The sequence below is a fragment of the Pelodiscus sinensis genome, chromosome 6 (assembly GCF_052426305.1).
Source record: "Pelodiscus sinensis isolate ZL-2025 chromosome 6, ASM5242630v1, whole genome shotgun sequence".
NCBI lineage: Eukaryota > Metazoa > Chordata > Testudines > Trionychidae > Pelodiscus > Pelodiscus sinensis.
In genome coordinates, this window is record NC_143057.1 from 112,761,786 (window position 1) to 112,778,369 (window position 16,584).

Genomic DNA, 16,584 nt, shown 5'->3' on the forward strand with positions numbered 1-16,584 from the left:
GTACCCACACAATATTTCCATGTGGTATATTAGGTGATCAGACTGCTTGATTATCTTTTAGCATTCCATTCAGGGAATCATTATTTTAATGCAGTGAACTATTATAACTATTTTTATCCTTCTTCTGATAGAATAAAGAGAGAAAGAGAGAAGTGATCTAGCCTGTTTGAATTAACAGAGTCAGTCAAACAGCTCTGTATTCATGAAGCCATTTGTTGAAGTTTCCTGCCCTACATTTCTTCTCCCAAGTCGTAATGAAACAGCCATGAAAAAAAATATACCGGGCTTCCCACTCCCCTTCTCCCATCACTTTTCTCTTTTTTTAAAATTGCTTTGCTTTAAGGGCAAAACAGGTGCTGAAATGTGAAACTCTACTAAGGGATTTCCTTTGCGGAACAGCTCAGTGCTAGTGTGGACCTAAAGTTAGAATTTGTTCCAATATTGAATGCTAAAATGACTGGATAGCCTGTCAAAAGAAGATCCATGGCACTGGCTGTCAAAAAATAGAATACTGTCACTTTAAGAAAAAATAAACTAAAATATGAACTACCAAAAACCCTGCCATTTCCAGCCTGGGCTTGATTAATGATTTTTCTATCTAATAAAAGGTTCACAAACCATCTGTTTTTCTCCCTAATGCCTTGCCCAAAGGTTTTTCGTTCCTATTTCAGGCTCGGGGCCAACTGACATTCCACTCTTTTTTTTTCCCAGCCTTGTAAACAAACCCTTCTCTCTTTTTAATCTTCCAGTGCTGTTTCCTACCCATCGTTATGCATATTCATTGCGAGTAAACATTTTTAGTGTCTACACTTAATCTCTTCCACTGGCAATTACTGTTCTATGCTGTTTTGTAATGCAGAAGGGCCAACGCTTTCCCTTCTAATAACAGCTGGGTCGCAGATGGGGCCTGCAGTCATTGTAGAAAATAAAAATTTACAAGATGCCAGTGGAATTTATTTCAGTTTTATGGAGTCACAGGAGGAACCTTTCTGTTATCCGCCTTCAGTGAAATCTGCAGGCACAAGGCAAGCTTTTGACATTTAATCAAAGGGGGGTTCAGGTAGGGTCTGGAACAACACAAGGAAGAAAGCAGGTGGATCATATTAGGCAGTGCCATGGTTAATTTATTTAGAAGTGATTGGCTTAGATGTGTGCAGCCAATATTTGACATCATGTATATATCTTGTTTAGCATCCTGCTTCTAAATTGTTACCACTATAGAGACACTGAACTGTTACTGTGGACCGAACCAGGTGTTCGGCTTGGTTGCCGTTTAGAGGTACTGGTAGAAATGGCAGAATAATAGTTGAAGACTTAACATTCTGTATAGTTTCTGTAGTTGCTTCATTTTTACTTTACCATATCATTCTCGTAACTACTGTAAAGGCATCTTCAGCAGAACCCTGGAGTGTGTGAATGGGCTTTCGAATGCAGGCACCAAGCTTTAATTTAGCAACAGAGTTTAGCTAGAAATTTTCTGTAGTTTGATGGTATGAAAATTACTTCCCTTTAAATGTTTTTAGATATATTTATGTGATTACGTAGATGCAGCACAGGATTAGTCTCTCGGTCGTCTGTTGGTAAATCAGCATATAACATTTACAAACTATATGTGAATACAGAAACAAAAAATAAATATCTTCAGAGTTCTAAGTCATGCTCTACTTCCAGCTTCAACCATGTAAATCCAGAGCAATTCTGAGGATTTCAGCTGAGGTACTTTGGATTTGCATCCGTGTTTATGAGAGCCAAATATGACCTGCTCATCTTTAAAAATATTGCTTTATTACTTAAATTCTTCTGTTTGGCCACTTAGATGATCTTGTTTGATAGCAGCTGCCTGCCTGAGAGGAACAAGATAAAGAAGAATAGCAAAATAAATAACAGAAGGATCCTAGCCTGTTCTTAGGTATTTGAAACCTATGCCAGAAGAGCTTCTATTCTTACATGTGGGCCCCTCTTCTTTCACAACACACCTTCCACTGGTTGCCTGGCAACCAAAGGAGCCCCACAGAACATGTGTGTGATGTGATATAATTGCTGTCACAATGTACTTTTATAATTTTTTTAAAGACCACTAACCAAAACAGGATGTTTCCCCTCTCTGAAGGACAGGTAAGACCTGCCTCAGTTTACTGAAAATCTGTAGGGTATCTGTCAAAGCCAAAGGGATTCACAAAATATCCTGATAAATAAATATGTAGATGCACCTAACAAATTGGACTGGGTTAGAGAAAATTAATATTAAATAAAACATATATTCCTAATTATTATCCAAATATTTTAAATAGTTAAATGAGAAAGAGGTAAATTGAAATTCTAACATCTCCTCCCTCCACTCCCTTCTCTTCTGTTATGGGCACTCAGAAAGAGAAACTTATTGACTCACTCAAATTAATTAGATTTTATATCATGTGGGTTTTTTTATTATTCATGTATTGTCTCAATTTACCAATCCAGGCTGTCTCTCTCCGTACCAAGGGCAATGTATCTTTTCCTTCTAACAAAGATTTGTATAATTTTTTTCTTTTTCAAGGCATCTTGCTCAGCCTTTGAGATAAATGCAAGCTTTATGAGGAAAATGGGGGAAAAGCAACATTTAGTCATGTCAAAGAATTCCTGATAACTATTTCCCAGATTCAGGAATAAAAACAGCTAAAGGGCTTGGCTTAAACTTTTTTCCCTATTAAAAAAGAAAAAAATCCATTTGAAAAAATACTAGCTTGCACATTGTTTGGAATATAGTATTTGGTATATTAAATACCAGAGATGAATCAAAAGGGCAATGTTCCCCTATATATTGCCCCTCCTATCCACAACGACCCACCCCTGTCCTCTCCCTTCATTTACAAATTCAAAAGCTGCAAATAAGACACCATGAAGTCTGCTAATCTCAGTGCTGTGCTGTTTATATTGCAAATATTAGTAAAGATTTACTAGTGTTAATTCCTAAATTCATAGATGGGTTGGAGAGAATCTACTGGCTTATTTAGCTTGTATACTCCAGCAGTGTAACATAGATTTCTTGTTATGAAAGATTTCTTTTTTGATGGGGGAAGCTTTGGGATTGTGTTTCTGGCAGAACAATGGGAATCTGGGGGAAGCAAATTTTAATCACTTTCCAAATGAAAAAGTTCACTGGATCAACAGAAAGAATAACGTAAAAGCCAACAGAAAATGTAAAGTGAGAAAGTGTGCTTATATGTGGAGAATTAAATAATAATTCAATAATAAGAATAGCTGAATACAGAGAAAGGATATTTCAATAATTAAGACACTAGCCAGGAAACCAGGTTAGGTTCTGTGCTCTGTCACAGACTTCCAAACTTCACTTAGACAAGGTCTACAGTTACCCAGAGATTGACTCTCCAAAGATCGATCGTCTGGGGTTCAATTTAGCAGGTCTAGGAAGGACCCACTAAATCAACCTCAGTACTTTATGAGGTCACAAGGAGAAAGGGAAGAAACTCTCCAGTCAACTTCCATCAACCTCCAGCAGTGAGGATGTCACAGAAATTTGACTTATGGTATGTTGATTCCAGATATGCTATTCTTGTAGGTCGAGTTGCATATCTTCGGTCGACTTTCTCAAATACTGTAGTTCTAGCCTTAGGCCCAGGTTCTCAAAGCAGTATTTAGGTGCATAACTCCCATCAATTTAAATGATGTTATTCACCTAAGTAGCTTTTGAGGCTCTGGACCTTGGTTCCCCGTCTGAAAATGTGGATAATAGCACTTCCCTACCCGATAAGGTGTTATGGGAATAAATATATTAAAAATCACAAAGTGCTCAGACAGTACAATAATAGAGGCCATGTAAGAACCTGAAATGGGTGTGGTGATTTGTTTCTGGGCTGTCTTACACTGATTAATCTCAATCCGAAAGCCAAATTCATTGCCAAAGTACCACTGCTGGTTAAAGGTCCTTAGAAGTAGAAAGACTTTTCCTCTGCTGGAGAAGTTGCACAGCTGACGTGGGACGGAGGAGGCATATTGTGTGTGCTGGGATAGAACCATAGAATCTTAGGGCTGGAAGAGACCTCAGGAGGTTATCGAGTCCAGCCCGCTGCCCAAAGCAGGACCAACCCCAACTAAATCATCCCTGCCAGGGCTTTGTGAAGCCAGGATTTAAAAACCTCTAGGGATGGAGATTCTACCACCTTCCTAGGTAACCCATTCCAGTGCTTCACCACCCTTCTAGTGAATTAGTTTTTCCTAATATCCAGCCTATACCTCCCCCAATATGAACTGGGTTATGAACTCACTAAGCTCATCTCCATTGGTGGGACTCCTCTGGAGATGTGGCTGAAGTTTAAAGCTGTACTTGAATGTAGGACCATTACCAGTACTTACTCTGTTGCCCCAGGGATAAAGCCTCTCTCAAGCATAAGTTGGTGTTAAGGAGTTCAGGCTTGAAATATTACATACCATAAAAGGTGAAAAAGGTCTCAAGAAATTTCATGGTGTTTCCTACGAACCATCCCATCCCCAGTATATGGCTTACTCACTGGGGTTCCATGAGGAACTATGCTCCCAAATCAATGCACCTCAGACGGATGTTTGACAAGGATGGATTCCCCCTCCATGGTGCTTTCCTAGACTACCTCTGCTCAGGAATCAACAATTCCTTGCCCACTATATTGCTATTATTTGCTCCTGCCATGCCTGTATCTTGCTCCCCCTTTCCAGAGATCAACACAGACTGGACATGGCCACTCTTTCTAGCAGCACTGTGTGCCACTTGAAAACCCAACAAAATGTGGCCGCTTAGGAAAGGGAGACTGTCACAGACGGAGTGTGTGCTCATTATCTCCTCCTGCTTCAAACCTTCCCCTCCCAACACCTTAGAGTTCAAAACACATCAGGCTTCCATTTGCTACTAGGAAAGATGAGCATGCCACTGAATCACCTGCGCTCCTTCTTCCACTGGCCTTCGGACTTTTCCAGCCTATTCTGCATTTGTGTGCTCCTCCCCTTGCTTCATAGTGGGAAGGAAGCAGCAATACAGTGCTTTGTCTAGAAATTCCAGATCCACAGAGAATACAAAGCTGGAGCTATCCCAATTTGCACCACCAGAAGATCTGGCTCACAGATGCAAAGTCACATTTTTAAAAAAAATGTCCTTACTGAGAAAAAAATCAATTACAAAATAACAGCCAACCCTGATGCATAACCTAAGAACCTGTCTACAGGAATATTAAGTTTGTGGCAAGAAGGGCTATGAGTCTACCCTGCAGTAGTCTACCACAGACTGAATGTCAATGTGGACCTTGCTGATGAGCATTTAAGAGTTCTTTAAAATTATCTTATGCTGTTACTGCAGAAATAGCCAGAAAAGGAACAATGGCTTGATTAGCATACCCACTTCCCCAAACTGTGCTGCCATCATGGATGCTATTGCTAAGGATGCTTATAAAAACAAAGTATTGATCTATGAAATTCAGTTCCATTATTAACTGAAAGAACAAGTGGAAAAAAAACCCAGCATTGTTCTGGAATGAAAATATCCTTTCTAGAGGATCTCATAAGTGCAGAAAATAAAGATTCAGAAGTACTATATGCATAAATACATTATCTTGCATTTTCGAGTGTTCAGAGTGTTATGAGAGGCCCCTTAATGTCATTATTTTTAACTCCCTTTTATCTAAAGCTCAAAGGAAGTTGGCCTACAGAGGATCCTGTTTTCCAGAGTTTGGTTTCAGTGGCTCACTTTGGATTAGCAAGTGGCCTGATAGGTCCTGTCACATATCATTAGCTCCAGCTTTGTATGTCATATACCTAATATCTTCATAGCCTAGAAACATGGATCCTAACTTCCAGTGTGGTTGGAGTTGATTATTCCTATTCATGAGCTTTAGTTTGCTCAGGGACTTGGGAATGTGCTAAGGGAGACAATAGCCTCTGCAGGCCTCTGAGCAAGAGGGAGGGCAGCTCTGCACTCCCAGAAGCAGCGGGGCTGAGGGGAGAAGGGGCAGAGCTGGAGGCAGCCAGCCTTCGGCATCGCCTAGAGCCTGGCATGCTCTGCCAGCCTTCAGAGCTACCCAGAATACACTATGCTGGCCCCAGACAGCCCTCAGCATTTCCCAGAGCACAGCATGCTCCCACCCTAGCTCTTAGCACTTCCAGAGAGCATGGTGGTGCAGCAGTGGCTGCTGCCCGAGCTCTGTACCCCTTTAAATCACCAGGCCCTGGGGCAACTGTCTCCTTTGCCCCACCCCCATTAGTGAGCCTGCATGGGTTTAACCTAATGATACATAGACACAAAAGGACAGATTCTGTGGCAAAACAATGGCCCAGGAGCTGGAGAAGAATTTCTCTTGTTCCAGCCCACTGTAGATGTTTGGGCTTGGGTTCAGCCCATGTTCTGTGAACCTCCCAGTTCACAGGGTTTGAGAACCCAGGCTCCAGCCCAAGTCTGAATGCTTACATCACAGTTAAACAACCCATTAGCCCAAGCCTTGTGAGCCCGAGTCAGCTAGAAAAGGCCAGCCACAGGATTTTACTTGCGCAGTAGACATACCCTTAAAAGCAGATTATGCCACAGCCCTGCACTGGGGGGAATGGGGAGGCGTCCTATCTGGAAGCAGAGAGAGGCAGAGTCTTGGTTTTCCTCTGCCTGGCAGGAGGCATCCAAAGCCTACAGAGAGCAATAAGGAGCCTTCCATGGATTTCAGTAGGCTTTGGATCAGACCTCCATGTGTAGTTTTCATACCTGTGTCAAAGTTGCTAGGAATGATAGCAATGCGTACCTGCTCTTTCTAACCAGGCTTCAGTTGAGATGAACGGCTTGTCTGAAGGATAATTATACTGGTAAAATTCCCCATGCACACAAGTCCTAAGAGCCCACCTCCCTGAAAAGGTCCAGGTGCAATAGGCTGTCCATGAGTCACAGCAACTGAGACCCAATTTAAGGTAACCCTCAGGGTTACCGTAACATACACTAGATGCCCAACAGGTACCTGACAACCCTGGAATTAGGGAAGTGCAAACCAATTGATCTCTGTCCTCTGCACTGGGCTCAGCACCTGTCCTGTTAATCAACCTCATTGCATCTAACAAGCACAGTACCTCTAGGGAGTATGTGGGAGAGAAAATCAGCAGCACCCATTGCACTGGTTGTTTTTCCCATTGTGTTGACTCTCCATCAATACTGGGCTAAGGTACAGAGGACCCAGCAGGGAGAGAGCTTGAGCCAGATTCAGATGGCAGCTTCCTGCTCAGCAGGGGAAGGGAGAAACAGCTCTTAGCCTTTAGGGGCAGTTCTAACTACAGATTACTCCTCTCGTTGGGGAATCAGCTAAAGAACTAGTCTACACTGCAGGCTAAAGTCGAGTAAAGATATGCAACTTCAGCTACATTAATTGCGTAGTGGCAGTTGAAGTAGTTTAACTCAGCTTATGGCACTGTCTACACAGCAGGAAGTCAAAGGAAGAGCACTCTTCCTTCGACTTCCCTTGCCCCTTGGGAAATGAGGGTTACAGAAGTTGGAGTAAGAAGCCTGTTATTTTGAATACTGATACAGCTAGTTCAAATTAGGAAGCCTAATCCGAACTAGCTACTCCGTGCCACGTGTAGCCGTGCGGCACGGGGTTCGAACTGCCGGCATTTAAAAATGGCGCCGGCTGGCTTCATGCAAATGAAGCCCGGGAAATTCAAATCCCGGGCTTCATTTGCAAGTGCGGTATGCCTACATTACCTTCCTAGTTCGAATTAGGAGGGTAGTGTAGACATACCCATACTCCCTTTTATAATTATGTGTCTGACTGAGGCCTTAATCACAATAATAACATGTACACACCAGGTACGGAAATCCATGCCCCTCCCAAATTTGTAAATTGTGAACTGTTGAAAACCTTGCAATACTTTACAGACACTGACATGCTCACTAAAAGCTAATGCAGGGAATCATAATCTAATACCTCAGTCCCAGCATTCACACACCCCTGTCCCCCATGGAAGGGACAGAGTTGGTTCCATAGCCACATTTTGGATTTTATGCCAAGGGAAGCATTACATTCTTCTGGAGCTGCATCTTAGCACTGGAAGAAAGAGCCTCCAGAGGGAGGATCTAAGTCAACTGTCACGTGATTGTAATCAAAATTGCTTTCAGAAATTTGGATTATTTCAGGCTTAACTGGCTTTGTTAGAATACAGGTTGGCTAGTTTTTGGCTTCTTGCCACTTGTATCTTGTTGCAGCTTGTTGCTTCTTCTTTTTTTAATTGGTTTCCAGCAAGCAAGGCTTAGGAGAGCAAGCAAGGTCAAGAGAGTTCATGGGTACACAGCAAGCCCATGAAAATTTGAGACCATATGCTGGGAGGATCTAGTCACATAGCATGTTGGGGTTCTTTTAAGGATTGGCATGGTTTGGCCTTGTTTTGAAATAGAATTAGCTTGATTTTTGATTATTGTGAAAGTAGGGGTGCTTATTTACAGTGTAAAGGTTGACAACAGCTACCAGAGAAAGCTGTACTGCACCTGTGACAGCTGTCATCTTTGAACACACCAGGATTTGAACTGGGAGCATCCAGAGCTAAAAGAATAAGCAATAAGAGCTACAGCCTTGGAGAGTGGGAGATGGGAGAAGAAGAAAAGAGAGCTGAACCCATACCCTCTGTGGCTTAGTACAGAGACACAACTGTAATGCTCACCATTGGGTTACATAGCCATCTCCTGCAGTGAGCTTTTTGCCGTTGCAGAGCTGCCTAATTTATCCGTCTATTCATAATCTTACATTACTGTTCCTTTACTTTTCTTGTAACTCAGTGACTCACTCCTAGAAGCAGGTAAGTAGGAGAAACATCTAGAAAAAATATCATCTTGTCATTGTTCTACAAAATTAAAGTTTAAAGAAAGGGAGGGAATGTACTATAACATGCACACTCATTTTTTCCAATTAAAATTTGTATTAGGATTTGTATTGCATTTAATTGCTGCAATTGTACAGTCACCATAATCTGCAGAGACATAAGAGACCCCAGTGTATTTCCTGACTTGATGGACAGTAATGAGTCTGAAAAGAATAGGTCAAAAACAACAAACAAACAAAACACACACATTGTAAAATAAGCAACTAAATGTTTTCTATATTTACACAATGTTTTGTGTTTACATGAATTTAGACAGAAGATCATCAGAGATTCATTCCAGAGATGCTTATTACAAGCTGAAATGCCGTTTGCCACTTATTTTTCAGTGAAAATAGAATAAAAATATTGCTAAAGTACCTATTCTTCATTTTCTTATTAGCAATTGTTATGAAATTAGAAGGCTCTGCCAGCCTATCTAACTGCACCTGCTATTAGATATTTCCAAGACAATCTAACTACAATTTTGCCTGAGTGCACTGGTTGTTTTTCTCATCGTGTTAACTGTTCATCCAGTTTATAGGCTCTTGGCATTTAAGAGGAATAACACATTTTAGTCAAATAAGGCAGAATGAGGTCCTGGGAACATCAGCTTTAATGGGAGTCCTAACAGACAGAATTTATAACAATGAGAAAAAAAACCTATGTTGTATACAGTGTTGTGGTGGCCATATCAGTCACAGGACAATAGAGAACCAAGGTGGGGGAGGTAATATCTTTTATTGGATCAACTTCTATTGGTAAGAAAGCTTCTCTTCACAAAATAATGTGCAGTGGCAGTATAAAGCTAAAAAGCTAACAATATTGGGAATCATTAGGAAAAGAATAGATAACAAGACAAAATACTTTCATATTGCCTATATATAAAGTCATTGTCTGCCCACATCTTGAATACTGTATGCAGATCTGGTCACCCCATCTAAATATATATATATATATTGGATTTGGAAAAGGTACAGAAAGGGCAACAGAAATGATTGGGGGTAAGGAACAGCATCCATATGAGAAGAGATTGACAAGACTGGGGCTTTTCAGCTTGGAAAAGAAATAAATAAAGAGTAAGGGGATATATTAGAGGTCTAGAAAATCATGAATGATGTGGAAAAATAGAATAAGGAAACTTAATTCATTCTTTCAGTAACATAACACAATAAGCTGACCCAATTACATTTATAGACAATAAACAAAATAGGTGACATGGATGTGTCATTATGATTACCTCTTCTGTTTATTCCTTCTGAAGCACCAGGCATTGGCCACAGTTGGAAGAAAGGGTATAGGGCTGGAAGGACCATTGCTCTGACCCAGAGTAGCCATTCTGGTGCTCTTACATAGAGCTGCAATGTATCTGCACCCTGCAGTAACCCACTAGACCCCCACTCCTCTTCCAGAGCTGAGAGAGCGCCCAGGAGTCCTTTCTGTGTCTTCCTCTCTCCACAGAATTAGTAACAAAATAAGAATATATATTAAAAGTTTAAGGCTAACCAGTGACCCTTAAATGACTTTCGACAAGATGTCACGTATTAAAGATTAGACCCTCTCAGCTCTATTTAATTTTCTTTCTTTTATATAGGAATTAGATACAGTGCTCCTGTCAACTAACTGCTAAGTTGTAGGCCAAAAATGTAGTTTTTCAGTGCCTTAGTATCCTCTGGATAGAGATGATGTGTGTCGGGGGGGGGGGGGGGGAAAGGGGAGATGGCATTGGTCACCCCCTCCCCATTTGATGGTTAGCTTGTAGTGAGCATGCTCAGCATCATTGCTGAAGCCTCTGTCCATTCCCCTCATACTCACACTCTTTCCTCCCCTGCATCATGGCATGCACAGGTAGCCCGCCCTCCCCCCTCAAATCTGAAATGGTGATCCTGCCAGGTTGTTTCAGAAAAAAAAAAGAAGCAAAAATCCATTAAAACTTCATGGGCAGCTTATTTGGCTCAGCTCCACTTCAGAACCCAAATGAATGGCTGGGGAGATGAAAAGAGAATGAGATTTCGAGCAGTCAAATTGGATAGGCCTGCTCTGTTGCTACAAGCCCTTGATATGCAGTTTGTAGCCACCCCTCAATCTGAATTGGTCAAGGCACAGCTAAGAGCTAAAAGGAAAGGAAAAAAGAAACTCCACCTGAGTAGCAGAAGAACTGAAGACTCCCAGGGTAAATTAACAACGGACCAATTCATAGGTACTTGGCCAGACTTGCATTGTTGTAGACTGAGATCAGGAGGCCAAGGACTCTAACAGGCTGTGGAATTTTCCATGGAACTTAAATATTTTCTTGCAGCTGCCCACCAGAAGAGGAAAGAACTGCTAGTATAAAGAAGATGACTATTGGTCACTCTGGGTACGTCTACACTACAGCGCTAGTTCGAACTAACTTAGTTCGAATTAGTTAATTCGAACTAAGCTAATTCGAACTAACGCGTCTAGAACTAAAAACTAGTTCGAATTAGCGTTTTGCTAATTCGAACTAGCAAGTCCACATTGAGTGGACTCTGAACAGGGCTTAAGGATGGCCGGAAGCAGTGCCGGCAGGGCATAAGAGGAGGACTTAGAGCATGGAGATGCTGTCTCAGGCTAGCCGCGGGCTGTGCTTAAAGGGTCCCGACCCCCACCCCGGACACACAGTTCTAAGGGGTGCCCCGCTTGCAAAGAAGTTCTGGCTTGGAGTGCCCGGAGTACCCACACTGGGCACATCACACCACTCGGCCATCAGCCCGGCTGCACTTGCCGCAGGCTGCCATCTGGGGAGAGGGGGCAATTGGGGGGCTGCAGCAGAGCTTCCACCCCCAGAAGCCCGCAGAGCCAGCCCAGTCCTCCCCATCGGGGGCTCGTACCCCATTCCTCCCTCACCTCCTTCCACTTACCCTTCCCTAGCCCCCCTTCTTATTGATGTACAAAATAAAGATAATGTTTCTTCCAACATTGACTCTGTCTTTATTGAACAAAACTGGGGGAGACTGGGAAAAGGAGGTGGGAGAGGGGAAGAGAAAGGCTGGGAGAGGGGAGGGCAACTAACATGATCAGGGGTTGGGAACAGGTCCCAGATGAAGAAAGGCTACAGAGACTGGGACTGTTCAGCTTAGAAAAGAGGAGACGGAGGGGGGACAGGATAGAGGTCTCTAAAAGCAGGGGTTGGGTGGAGAGGGTGCATTCAGAAAAGTTCTTCCTGAGTTCCCATAAAGAAGGACTAGAGGACACCAAAGGAAAGGAATGGATAGCAGGCTTGAAACTAGTAAGAGAAAGTTGTTCTTCTTGACAAAGCAAATAGTTAACCTGCGGAACTCCTTGCTGCAGGAGGCTGTGAAGGCTACAACTAGAACAGAGTTTAAAGGGAAGTGAGATCAAGTCATGGAGGTTGGGTCCATGGAGTAGTCTTAGCCAGGGGGTAGGAGTGGTGTCCCTGCCCAAAGTTTGTGGAAGGCTGGAGAGGGATGGCACGAGACAAATGGCTTGGTCACTGTCTTCGGTCCATCCCCTCCAGGGTCCCTAGGGTTGGCCACTGTCGGCAGACAGGCTACTGGGCTAGATGGACCTTTGGTCTGACCCAGGACGGCCATTGTAAGCTCAGGGCTCAGGGTCGGGGGTCTCAGTGGACCACCTTGATTTTCATGCACACCTGGTCCTGGGTGGCCAGGCTGGCAGCTCTCCTGCCCTAGACGGCCACTTTCCTGTGCCTAGTGCGGAGATCGTGGATGAGGTCCACGATGTCCGCACTAGCCCAGGAAGGTGCCCGCCTCTTGTGGTCCAGGGCAAGCTCCCGGGAGCCGCCAGCCTGGTCCCGGGAAGAGGGGGTGGGCTGGGGGACATCGGGTGGGTGGCTCTGTGCCGTGCCAGGTGCAGGGTCTGCTGGCTGGGTGCTGGCAGGCTTGCACCTGGCACGGGCACCGTAGCCAGCCCGTGCCCCTTTAAGGGGTCCGGGGCCGGGAGGGGGACATAGAGTTTCCCTGGTGTTGGCCAGAGTGGCCACCAGGGAAACCTGGGGAGGGCTAGCCTCCCACTAGTTTGAATTAAGGGGCTACACACCCCTTAATTCGAACTAGTAAGTTCGAACTAGGCTTAATCCTCGTAAAATGAGGTTTTCCTAGTTCGAACTAAGCGCTCCGCTAGTTCGATTCAAATTCGAACTAGCAGAGCGCTAGTGTAGCGGCTATGAATGTTAGTTCGAACTAACGTCCGTTAGTTCGAACTAACATTGTAGTGTAGACATACCCCCAGTGCTTCTGTGATATTTATAATGGCCAGGGAGCTGACAGCCTCACAGGCCACTGGGCAAAGTGGAGGGGGGCATCTCCATGGTCCCAGAAGAGGAAGGGTCTCAGGAGGAAGGGGTAGGGCTGGGGACAGCCAGCCCTCCATGCTGCACAGAGCATGGAGCATCCAGCCCTCAGAACCACATGGAATGAGCAGCATAGAGTTTCAGCAGCAATTTAAAAGGTCTGGGGCTCTGGCCACTACTACTGCCACTGTGGCAGTGGTAGCCAGGAGCCCCAAGGTGCTTTGAATCTCTGGGCTGCCTTTCCTCCGTCCCCTCTTTCTCCCCCCCCCCCCCACTCAGGCTTGATATTGGCTAACTAGTTCCTCCTTCCCAACATCTCTTTCGTATAGACATACTGAGTAATCTTTTCATGAGGAAACTTGCACTATTACAGGTTCAAAGGGTGCTATTCACATTGAAGATGCTCTATCCATATGAACAAGGATTTCAAAAGTAGCAGGAAAATTCCAAATTGCCTTGCTGGATTAAAACATTCTTCTTTGATGAGGGATGCTGTCGAGTTTGCAATGAGCCATTCAGCAACCATGGAAGAAGTAAGTCTGCAGTAACCTATATGCTAAAAATGAGTTTCTTGGAGAAAAAAGAGGGTTTCACATTTATGGTGCATAATGCTGAGGTCTGCAAGATTTATTATGTTTTATAGCAAAGGGGAAGTTGTTTAAAGATAGATTTCTTAAGTTATTTGTAATGCTCTTTTCCCCAAACAGGTCTTCCAATGCACTGCTGGCCTATCTAGAACAAGATTGTTAAGATAGATGCTGCTTCTATCCCAATCTGGACATGCATTTATGGGAAATACACAGCCATGAGTAATAAAGGCTTTGAAAACGGCCATACTGTCATAAACATACTGGAAGAGTTACAGAAACAGTTTGACAGGTGGATTAGCTCTCTCTTAGCTTTGGCTTTTGTGTTCTCATCTCAGGCAATGGTGCAAATATAGTCTACGCCATAAAAGATAAGGGTCATATGCATATAGAGTACCTGCATTATGGTTGGCACACCGTTTGCAGTTGTTTGTCATGGGCTTCCTGCCTGTTAAAAGTGACACTGAAAATATAAACGGGGTGGCATGTAGAATCTGAAGCTAGTTTAGGCAGTTTGTCAAAGCTACAAAAATCTTTCACTAAACAACGAGACAACAGCCTTCCCACAACATTATCTGAAGCAGCTGGAGCTACTTTTTCAGTAGAAAGCACTCTACAACAGTAAATACTTTCACATTTTCTAAACAATGTTGGTATAGAATGTATCAGCTGTATTATCTAGGTTTATCTTTGATTTGCTGATATCCTTGTTCCTGTTATTTTAAGACAAGTAGTCAGAGTCTATGATAAATTAATTAGAGGGGCTCAAGCTCAAAGTTCAGCTCCAGATCCAAATATCTTTGCAGTTCAAAGGTATTCAGATTTATGGATTTTGTTCCCCCCAGAGATGGGGATAGTGCTGGATTTCTTTCTTGAACTGAATTTAGCAGAGTGTCCTGGTGCTTATGTAATGCCAACGAATCCAAGTTGTTAGCAGATGGGATTGAAGCTGGGATTTTAGGGGCTAAAGCCATGGGTGTCTACTATATGAGCTAAAAGTCCACTGTTCCATAGCTGAGGCTGTAGAGCATACTTCACACTCCCTAGTGATCTTAGAGCCTCTGGATAACACACTTCCCCCAGATGAGGAAATGTGTCCTAGGCTTCAGAGATCTCCCAGCAATTTATCCTGGACGAGCCTCCACTTGGCCTGAAGGCCAATATATACATGAGTTAAGAAGTATAATACAGGTTAAACCTCTTTAGCGCAGTACCCTCAGGACCTGACTGGTTCTGAACGAAAGAATTTTCTAGACAATGGGAGGTCAATACTGCATAACAGCATTACCAACCCTTCTACTGCTTACTGGGCTGTTAAAGGATATTTAGGGGTAAATTAGAGCTAAGTAACAGCAAAGAACACTGAGAGGTAGGACTGGTGGCTATAAACAAACTTTATGGGACCAAGAGAAACTTGGCTACACCCATGAAAAGTGGACCTACGGCTTACTAAAATCATTCTGGATGATGGACGCTTCTGGACCAGAGGGTTCTGGATTAGAGAGGTTCAATCTGTATTTAGAGATTCAAGGATGTTTTATTAATGGCAACAAGGATTGAAAGTCCCCCATAATCACGTAGCTTTTTTCCCCTACATGTCTTCCAAGCTGTCAGAGACTTGGGAACAAGTACAGTAGCCCCTCATAGTAACAGAGAGACTGGAAATGGAGGTTGTCCATAACTCTGAAATGCGCATTTCTATGAAAATAGTGCAGCGTTGGCTCCAGTTCCAACAACTGGCACTCCAAGCCAGATTCCAGCAACAGCTGAATGCTCTCCTCAGTGCTGACAGCTTCCTTGCACAGCTTCTTTCCCTGGGTCAGACTGCAACTTTTCCACCCTTCCAGTTGGGAGTGAGGGGGTAGAAAATAGCCTGTTCCCCACTCAACTGAGGGAGGGTTAAAACACCCCATTCAGGAGGGAGATGAAAACAGCCCCCCTCCTCCCCACCTCATCTGATGAGGTGGGGAAGGGTGAAGAAGTGCTAATGCCAGCACTGATATTTCTCTGCCAGCTACCTTGAGCCACTCCTAAGTGAAAGTGGCTGCCCTGTGCATGGGAGTGGGGACAGGCAGCCCAGATGTATCTACCTTTAAGATGCAATATAGGCACAGTACAGAATAGAATATTCCTTTTTTTAATCTCTGCTGTTGCCTGATTGGTTACTTCTGGTTTCACATGGTGTCTGGTTGACTGGTATTCATAGATTTGAGGTTCTCCTGTTATGTTCCACTGTATCTCTGACATATGGGCTGCGTCTAGATTGGCAAGTTTTTCCGCAAAAGCAAGTGCTTTTGCGGAAAAACTTGCCAGCTGTCTACATTGGCCACTTGAATTTCCACAAGAACACTGACGATCTCATGTAAGAAATCAGTGCTTCTTGCGGAAATACTATGCTGCTCCCGTTCGGGCAAAAGTTCTTTTGCGCAAAAGCTTTTGCACAAAAGGACCAGCGTAGACAGCTCAGATTTGGCGATCAGGGCTTTTTTGCGCAAAAGCGCGTCTAGATTGGCATGGACGCTTTTCTGCAAAAAGTGCTTTTGAGGAAAAGCATCCATGCCAATCTAGATGCTCTTTTCCGCAAATGCTTTTAATGGAAAACTTTTCCATTAAAAGCATTTGCGGAAAATCATGCCAGTCTAGACGTAGCCATGGTGTCATTCCCACAACCCTTTTGCCCACTTGGTCCTTCATAAATATGTTACAACCACTGATTTTGACATTCCAGTCACGTAAATTATCCCAACAGGTTTCAGAATACCAAATAGATCAAGATCAATTTCAAATCCTCCTTCTCCTTACTCAGGCTCTTAGCATTGGTGTATAGGCAATTAAAATGTTTCTTCTCTTCATACCTTT

At 43.4% G+C, this 16,584-nt stretch overlaps 1 long non-coding RNA gene across 1 annotated transcript; it reads left to right on the forward strand.

Moving 5' to 3' along the window:
* Nucleotides 1-2,042: 2,042 nt before the first annotated feature.
* On the forward strand, nt 2,043-14,009 carry LOC112544717 (uncharacterized). Its single transcript, XR_003088058.2, has 3 exons — nt 2,043-2,115; nt 13,512-13,671; nt 13,846-14,009. It is a non-coding gene; the product is annotated as an uncharacterized LOC112544717 (long non-coding RNA).
* The last annotated feature ends 2,575 nt before the right edge of the window (nt 14,010-16,584 follow it).